Here is an 8,429-nt window from a genome sequence, read left to right as displayed (position 1 = left end):
TTAATCGACTCCTCCCCAGTTCAGCCTGGCAGGAGGAAAGCAGCCCAGGGCTGAGGCAGGGGGGCCCTTGGGTGGGGACCGAGGGCTGTTGGCAGAGCTGGGTGGCTGCAGTTGGGACTGAGGGGCACCAGCAGAGCTGTGGGTGGTGATCTAGCTGTATGCTATGCCACCAGCCCACCGGCCTCTAGCTATGTGTCCGGCCCTCATGAGCCCCAGGCTCGCCGGGACACAATGTCACACAAGAACATTAGATAATTATTAAGGGAATTTGTAACTGGGACTCCAAAGGTTATCACGGAGCTCAAGGGCGGCGGGCCGGGCAGAGCTTCTGCCAGCAGCCCGACGGGGGGGATGGGCTGGCAACCTGGGGATGCTGACAGGACTGAAGACTCCGGTCCGGAGTCGGACCCCCAGTGCTTGCCCTGTGCTCCCGGCCTGTTCAGAGACTCACGGACTGTCCTAGGACACCAGCTCACCCAGGGGGGTTTAGGGTGCTGGGACACCAGGGCCACGGGGAGACCGACCCGGGCACAGGAGGGGATTAGGCAGGAGGCTGCTCTGGCTACAGTGTCACCACTGGGACGAGGGCGGTCAGAGCAGGGGTCAGGTACTGGGAGGTCAGAGTGTGAGGCGGGTCAGAGGGTGGACTGAGTCAGGCATCAGGAGGATTACCAGGAGATCGGGCTCCAGGTTACAGACAGCAATCCAATAGCAAAGTCGAGGGCAAACCAGGGCCAGAAGCCAGAGCACAGGGTCTGGAGTGCAGGCAGGCAGTCTGTGTTGTTACTCAGTCAGTTCCCCTTCATGGCTTCCTGGTTTATATACTGGTATCGGCCAATCAGGGGACTGTGAGGGGCTGCCACTCCAGTCCCACTGGGCGGTACTTTCTGTTGAGCTCAGCCTCACAGGGTCCTCCTGTGGGTACCTCACCTAAGCCTCCCATGGCAATGTGGAGGTGTCAGAAACCCAGAGCCTCCACGGGCCTCAGTTCTAGCTCTGTAGGGTCTAACATCCAGCAGTTGAACTCCAAGCCAGGCCCTGCTGATGCTCCTGGGGCTGGGGAAGTTCCAGGAGTGAAACCCAGCCTGTGGGGAAGTGTACCTTTAAAAGGCTCTGGCAAGAGCCAGTTGTTGGAGTGTGCAGAGACTCATGTTATGCAGTGCTGGGCAGCTAGAGCTCAGACACTGACTATAGCAGAGATCTGACAAGTACTGTGTGATCACTGAACCCCACCTGATACCAGCGATAAAACAAACGGAGAAGAGACCCTGAGTAGAAGAATGGAGCAGGCCAAAGCCCCAGCAGAGCTGAAACAACTGGAGAAGGTTTAAACCGGGCTTGACTCTATCTGCGGGCGATGGGCACCAGCAAAGAAGAAGGTAGCCTTATTTCCCACAGCAGCTGGTTCTGAAGCGCTGTTAGCTCGGGCAGGGGAGGCTAACTATGGAACTGTAGCTCAGAAAGGTGAGGAGTGGTGCACTCCAAGTCCAAATGAAACCTAGGAGAGATGTTTTTAAGCAGAGAGAACAAAAAGAAGGTGAATCCAAGAGAAGTTTGTGACTGAAGAGCCAGTCTTGCCATTTTAACTGAGCACCTGATAAGAGACCAGGTCATGATCGGGACCTGGGACAAAAGACTGTCCACTCTCAGATGCAGCGCGGACTGTGCTTGCTGCACCGACGGCTCAGGATGAGACCCTGCAGGAAGTAATGAAGGCGATTTCCAATTGAAGTGGGTTTGTCACTACTACCCTGTTTCCCCGAAAATAAGACAGTGTCTTATATTAATTTTTGCTCCCAAAGATGCGCTAGGTTTTATTTTCAGGGGAGGTCTTATTTTTCCTGGAGCTTCGGGGCCTTATATTCCGGGGTGGCCTTATTATCCGGGAGGTCTTATTTTCGGGGGATGCCTTATATTACAGCGAGAGGCAAAACTGGAAGTAGGTCTTATTTTCGGGGGATGTCTTACTTTCGGGGAAACACGGTAGGTCCTGTTTAGAGGCACCAGGATGGTGATTCCTAAGGTGTTACAGAAACATATGCTAACAAGGATACATGAAGATTATTTAGGGATTGACAACTCTAGGAGAAGGGCCAGAGATGTTTTACGCTAGCCTCAAATGAACAGTAACATTGAAGAACCTGTCAAGGCTTGTTGCATATGCCAAAAATACAAGCGAAGTCAAGCAAAAGAGCCTATGTTGTGGCATAGGAAAAACTGGCCCCCCTGGAGCACGGCAGGCATAGATTTGTTTACGCTGGCTGGAAAAAACTTTGTACTTGTCCTAGACGATGATTCTCACTTCCCTAAGACAGCCTTACTAGAAGATACTACAGGCAAGCAGGTGATGGTGCACATCAGATTTCTTTTTGCTAGACGTGGTATACTTGACATGCTAATATCTGACAACAGGCTGCGGTTTAGTGGGCATGAATGTAAGCAGTTTGCAGCGAAGTACAGGTTTAGACGTGTAACTGCTGGTCCCCACAGTCCCTAATCCAGGGGTTTAGGTGGAAGATGGTGTCAGAATTATAAAGTGCCTACTGAAAAAGGCTGCAGAGTCAGACTCTGATCCCTATGTTAAATTATGGAAAGGCACGAAGGAACGTAAGAACATAAGAACGGCCGTACTGGGTCAGACCAAAGATCCATCCAGCCCAGTATCCTGTCTACCGACAGTGGCCAATGCCAGGTGCCCCAGAGGGAGTGAACCTGACAGGTAATGATCAAGTGATCTCTCTCCTGCCATCCATCTCCACCCTCTGACAAACAGAGGCTAGGGACACCATTCCTTACCCATCCTGGCTAATAGCCATTAATGGACTTAACCTCCATGAATTTATCTAGTTCTCTTTTAAACCCTTTTATAGTCCTAGCCTTCACAACCTCCTCAGGCAAGGAGTTCCACAGGTTGACTGTGCGCTGTGTGAAGAAGAACTTCCTTTTATTTGTTTTAAACCTGCTGCCCATTAATTTCATTTGGTGGCCCCTAGTTCTTATATTATGGGAACAAGTAAATAACTTTTCCTTATTCACTTTCTCCACATCGCTCATGATTTTATACACCTCTATCATATCCCCCCCTAGTCTCCTCTTTTCCAAGCTGAAAAGTCCTAGCCTCTTTAATCTGTCCTCATATGGGACCCGTTCCAAACCCCTAATCATTTTAGTTGCCCTTCTCTGAACCTTTTCTAATGCCAGGAAGCATGGGCTGTCACCTTCTGACATTTCATCCAACAGAAAACTGAAAGCAAGAGTGCCTGCACTGTTAGAAACGGACGTCAGAGTCACTGGGGACTTGTAGTCCCCAGTGACTCTGACGTATAAAGAGACAGATAAGGCAAAATAAAAAACTCAGCATGATTTTGGGTCACAGGAGCTACCACCACTTCATTAAAAATGATGCAGTGCTTCTCTGTGAAGGGAAACAAAGGTTGCAAACAGCTGTGGGGTCCCAAGAGGTTCCCCTGTGGTCATGTGAGGTTGTCACCGCAGATGGACACATACTATGGGGTGTGGACAGGAGGCAGCGTCTCCTGCCTAGCAGTTAGGGCCTAAGGTGGCAGGTACACCCGATGGCTCATCTCTGGTGGCAGCTCTGCCTACTAGATGCTGCTCTCGAGGGCAGCGCTGACTAATGGGTACAGTTCTCAGCTGAAACCCCACCTAGTGGGTTCAGTTCACGGGCAGCAAGTGGGAAGTGCTGCACCTATGGGTGCAGTTCTCAGGTGGGGTAGGGGAACCTGGGCCCTCCCACTCCATGGGTTCTGACCCAGGGCCCTGGGAGGCTCTTGCTCACCCCACGGTCCCGTGCATCAACTTCCCTGAGTCACTTCCTACCTAGCCCTGACCGAGCTGTCCAGCTGCCTTTTAAACCTTGCCTCCAACCAGCGCATGCTCAGCATGGGAGGAGAAATGGGGCCTCCTGAGCCCAGAGTTGCTCCTTACCCCATCCTGTCCAGTGAGGGGTTAATACACCTTGTCAAACCTCCCTCCCTCAGAATCGGTGCTGGGGCATGGTCCTGTGGTTCTTGTGCCCACAATCTCTTGAGAAAAAAATCTGTGTTTTCATGATCCTACCCTACCTGGTGAAGGCTTTCAAAGCTGTACGGCTGCCGGGAGAGGTACCACTGCATAATCCAGGGGTTGGTGTCTTTCGTGGTGTTCTGCCATTGTAGCGGCACATGGTCGGTCACTTGCCGAAAGGCATTCATTCCCCCGCAAGTAGCACCTCAGAGCATCCATGGCCCATTTCACTGCTAGGGCCTCCTTCTCGATGACTAAGTAGGTGGTTTCTCGGAGGAACAACTTCCTGCTGAGGCACTCTCTGGGTGTTTTTCCCCATCAGTGTTTTGGGGTAGCACTGCGCCTAGGCCCACCTCGGAGGTCTCTGTTTGGGATGTAAACTTCTTGGTGACGTCAGGGTGGGTGAGCATGGGTTCTCAGCTCAGCTGCTCCTTTAGGTCCTGGGAGGTCCTCTCGCAGGTCACCGACCATGGGACCTTCCTTGGGTTGGTGTTCCTTGCCAGGTCTCTCAAGGGCACTGCGATGGTAGCGAAGTTGGGTATGAAGTGCTGGTAGTAGCCCCCGAGGCCGAGGAAGCGCCGTACCTGGTGTTTTGTCATGGGGGTGGCACACTGAGCCAGGGCCTGCATGTTGTCAATGAGTCGTCTCAACCGCCCCACTCCTACTTGGTAGCCCAAGTAGGTCACCTCTCGCCGGGCCAGCCAGCATTTGGTCGGGTTGGCTGTGAGCCCTGCCTCCTGAAGGGCTTGTAGTATGGCTGATACGTGCCTCAGGTGGTCTTCCTAGCTCTGCCTGGAGATGATAATGTCGTCAATGCATGCCGCAGCGTACGACCCGGGTGGGGCATCCTTATCCCCCACTTGGACAGTGTGGCTGGGTGCTCGCCTTCCAAGCCCCTCCTTGTAGCTTGGGGTGGCGCCGCAGTATGCTGCCTCAGTTTCCCCTCTCACCTGTCTCCTCAAATGCTCCAACCAGGCCATAGCATTTAAAAATAGTCCCCTTCTGGAGCGGGACCCCTGGTGTAGCTCTTGGAGCACACTGCTGGCCTCGAACAGCTGCCCCCGTCCCCTCTGAGCAAGTCTGCCAGCAGTCTGAGTTCTGACCTGTACATGATGGGCACACAACCCTTCTGCCCAGCATGTACCAGTGACGCACTAGGGCAGGCCGGGCCCCAGTCACTGCATCTCTCTGCCTCCCCGCCGGGGACAGGGCACACAACCCTTCTCCACACACACACACACACACACACGACTTGCTCAGAGGCAGCATGCCATCCACACGCCTCCCACATGCTGTCCACATGCCATCCGCACGCTTCCCACACACCATCCACACACCACTGGCATGTTGCCCAAACATGTCCTACACGGCCTTCGCATGCCACCCAGGCACCTCCCAAACGCCGCCCACTCACCTCCCATATGCTGATCATATGCTTCCAACACGCCTCCCACATACTACTCACACAGGGAGCTCAGAATGGTGTTTTCTCGCATGTCAGTACATATCAAATACACGGAACATGCCACCCACATGCCATCCCCTCAGGGGAGATGACAGCATCCCTGGGGTGGCCTTTCGGACACACATGACCACAGACTGAGGGCTTTCTTCCCACACCCTGACTGCAGAGACAGGCGGTTCTAGGATGTATGAGGAGAGGCAATTCCAGGAGAGATAGGGAAGTATTCATGCCATTGTACAAGGCACTGGTAAGGCCTCAGCTGGAATAGTGTGTGCTGGTCTGGTCACCTGTGTTCAAGAAGGATGAATTCAAACTGGAACAGGTGCAGAGAAGAGCTACTAGGGTGATCGGGGGAATGCAGGGCCTGTCGTACGAGAGGAGACTGGAAGAGCTCGGCTAGCCTAGGCAAAGGATGGCTGAGAGGGGCTGGTTTGAAGCTGGAGCTTTATGAGTGGGATGATATGATGGGGCTGCCTATGATGGCAGGGACTGGATTCAGTGACCCAGCAGGTCTCTTCCAGTGGGATGTTCTCTTCACTCCAGCTGAGGCCGGTCTCTGCCCTGGGACAGCATGACTCATCAAACACAGCCCCTCCCGGCTGTGCATGGGGTCAGACAAACAGGGCAGAGTCCAGCGGCAGTGTGAGAACAAACAGCGCAGCGGCTTCCACAAAAAACGCCAGCCCAGTCCCACTGGGCGACGTGACCGGGCAGGCCTCTCTGGCTGGCTTCCCTTGGGGAGCGTGGGAATGCTCCTTCCAAGCTAGGGGCGGGCAAGGCTTTGGCTAAGAGGGTAAGTGCCGCACATGCAGGGCGGAGTAGGGAGGTGATGTTACCTCTGGATGTGCCACCGGTGGGACCATTACTGGATTCTGTGTCCAGTGGTTGTCCACACTTCAAAAAGGGTGTTGAAAAACTGGCAAGGGTTCAGAGCGTAGCCATAAGAATGATCTGAGGTCTGGAAAAACCTGACGGTGAGAGACTCAAGTATTTCAATCTATAAGAGAAGGTTAAGAGGTGATTTGATCAGGGTCTGTAAGTACTCATGTGGGAAGGAGATTTCTGAACCCAGAGGGCTCTTTGATCTAGCAGCTGTGCTGTCTTTAATCACTGTAACTTCAAACCACGAGAACACAGAGCCAGGACTGGAACCCAGGGGCCCTGAGCCCCAGCACTCTACTGCTGTCTATCAAATACCTGTGTGACCCGCTGGCAAATGGTGGGACCAGACCCCCTGGGCTCCACCTGAAGTGTACCCCTTTAGTTCACATGCAAGAGCTCTGTGTGGGGGATGTGACGATTGAGGGTTCAAACCCTGCTGGTTGCCCGTTGTCTTAAAAACAAACAAACGAAAGCGCCAACGTCTGTATAATTCACAAATGGAGAAAACAGCGTTTAAAAGCGTTTACAGTTAACACGGTCAGTGCTGGTGCAAGATACAGCAAAGAACAGTGACCCCTAGGTCAGCCGTGTCCCGCACTTTTGACACGTTGGCTGAGTTGAAGCTGGAGAGGTGGGATGGCCCAGTGGTAGGGCCTGTGCCTGGGACTCAGGCGTCCTGGGTTTCAGTCACTTCTCTGCCACAGACTTTCTGGGTGATCTAGGGCAGTTGCTGTGTGCCTCAGTTCTCCATCTGTACAATGGGGCTAATGACATCCCTCCCTGATTATGAGGTGCACAGACACTGTGGAAGTAGAGGCCTTATAAGTAGTTTAGAGACGTGGCAGCCATCTTCCCTGAGGTTGCCAATGGCTTCAGCTCCATTGGAAATTATGGGAGACAGTAACCACTAGGGGGCACTCGCCCCCAGTAGCCCTCTCTGCTGAGTAAGCTGGAAAGCTTGTCTCTCTCACCAACAGAAGTTGGTCCAATAGAAGATAATTTACCTCACCACCCACCTTGTCTTTCTACTGAGAGCCTGAGTAGCTACAACGTTGGGCCTCATGTAAATTATGTGAAATTGCAGCCACTTTTGTGTAAGGGAAAATTGAATTTAATGGTTTCCAGTGACAGTAAACAACCGCTAATCAGTTTGCTTAATTGCGCCATCATTTCTGCAAGCGCACTTTCATCACGAGCGCACCAAGAGTTTGAACAACGTGAATAGGAAAGCAGCCACTTGCTGGCGAAAGAAAGTCGGAAAAGGGGAAAGATGGCCACCAAGATTTCTTAACACTCCCATTATTAATTAATGGTAACTCATTAAGGAATCAACGTAGCTGACGATCCACAGAAAATTCCTGCTTTACGCAGAGAACCCGGGCTGTAAATCTGGGGACGAGACACGCTCTTCTTCACACGAACCAGAGACATACAATCCCTGGTGTCAGTAACAGCTGGAACCTCATCCCAACCAGTCAGAGGCACTACACCGGCCCTGTAATGGACGTGCCACTAGTGCAGATGAGCGAGTGGAGGGGCAGAAAGGCCCAGAACCGCAAAGGTGCCTAAATACTGATGCGGATTTGGGCCCAGGTGCCAAACGCCTTTCCTGCCAAGAAACGGTGGCCTCGCTGTCAGTGTGGGGCTCACGCTGGCATAAAAACAGTTAAAAGAACAGGAGTACTTGTGGCACCTTAGCGACTAACAAATTTATTTCAGCATAAGCTTTCGTGGGCTACAGCTCACTTCTTTGGATGCATAGAATGGAACACACAGACAGAAGATATTTATACATACAGAGAACATGAAAAGGTGGAAGTACGCATACCAATTGTAAGAGGCCAATCATTTTTCTTGGGGCGGCAAAATTGCTAGAGCTGGCCCTGCCGGGGGCGCAGTGCGGGAAGCGGCTCAGGAAGAGGGACAGGCCGGGGGCGCAGTGCAGGGAGCGGCGCAGGAAGAGGGACAGGCTGGGGGCGCAGTGTGGGAAGCGGCGCAGGAAGAGGGACAGGCCGGGGGCGCAGTGCAGGGAGCGGCGCAGGAAGAGGGAGAGGCC

The 8,429-nt window shown here is 53.0% G+C and overlaps 1 protein-coding gene across 1 annotated transcript in view; it reads right to left on the bottom strand.

The window, feature by feature from the left end:
* The window catches only part of LCAT (lecithin-cholesterol acyltransferase), an 18,183-nt gene that overhangs the window by 9,155 nt on the left and 599 nt on the right, over positions 1-8,429 (bottom strand). The window lies entirely within an intron of this gene.

This window comes from Terrapene carolina, unplaced genomic scaffold (genome assembly GCF_002925995.2).
Source record: "Terrapene carolina triunguis isolate 2854851 unplaced genomic scaffold, T_m_triunguis-2.0 Scaffold166, whole genome shotgun sequence".
NCBI classification, from domain to species: Eukaryota; Metazoa; Chordata; order Testudines; family Emydidae; genus Terrapene; species Terrapene triunguis.
The sequence above is the reverse complement of the archived record's forward strand: the minus strand, read 5'-3'. Positions and strand labels throughout refer to the sequence as shown.